This window comes from Octopus bimaculoides, chromosome 10, assembly GCF_001194135.2.
Source record: "Octopus bimaculoides isolate UCB-OBI-ISO-001 chromosome 10, ASM119413v2, whole genome shotgun sequence".
Lineage (NCBI taxonomy): Eukaryota > Metazoa > Mollusca > Cephalopoda > Octopoda > Octopodidae > Octopus > Octopus bimaculoides.
Window position 1 is genome coordinate 79348748 of NC_068990.1, and position 787 is coordinate 79349534.

Below are 787 nucleotides of genomic sequence, written 5' to 3' on the forward strand. Positions count from 1 at the left end.
TGGACTTTAGTCTTTTCGTAACTGAAACTTTGAGATTCTGTGTCATTGAGATCACGTGCCTGTATATATTTCATCTGATTTTATCCTCTTCCTTTCTGACTTCCTTTAGTTCAAATCCCGCAAAGATCAGATTTTCATTTAAAATCTTTCTGGAAAAATATAATCTAGTGAAGAAGACAAAAACACCTGGGGTAAATTTTGGATTAACATGCAGTTTAAGGCTTTAAAACACTTAAAGTAAATAAAACACCAACAGTAAATATATAGGGGGAGAATTCACAAAAAACAAAAACAAAAGACGAAGACAGGTAGTGTAGAAAACAAACAGATGTATTAGTATAACGCTCGGGAATTGAAAAAGTCTTTAACGTTTCGAGCCTATGCTCTTCCACAGAAAGAAACAAGGAGAGAAAATTAAGAATGTGTAGTGGCTAGCGATCTATCATGGCGAATGATAGATCTCACTCTGTCAAATATATATGTATATATATATATATATATAGTTCAAAAAAACAATAACAAAAAAACAACAAAGTGAGGACGTGATATGGACGCTCAGGAAAGGAAAGAGAGAGTGTATGACGTTTCGGGCGTAGCCCTTCGTTGGAAAGATGGAAAGTTCGGAGAATGGAAGAACGGAGAAAGAGGAAAATACCGATGCCCACGAGGTTACATTATGAAAAGACCGGAAGAGGAGGTGGTGGGGGAAAAGTTCTTTCTAAGACAGGAGAGTGAAAAAGGGAGATGAATATCTGTGCGTGTGCGAAAGTCTGCGAGTGTGTGTGTG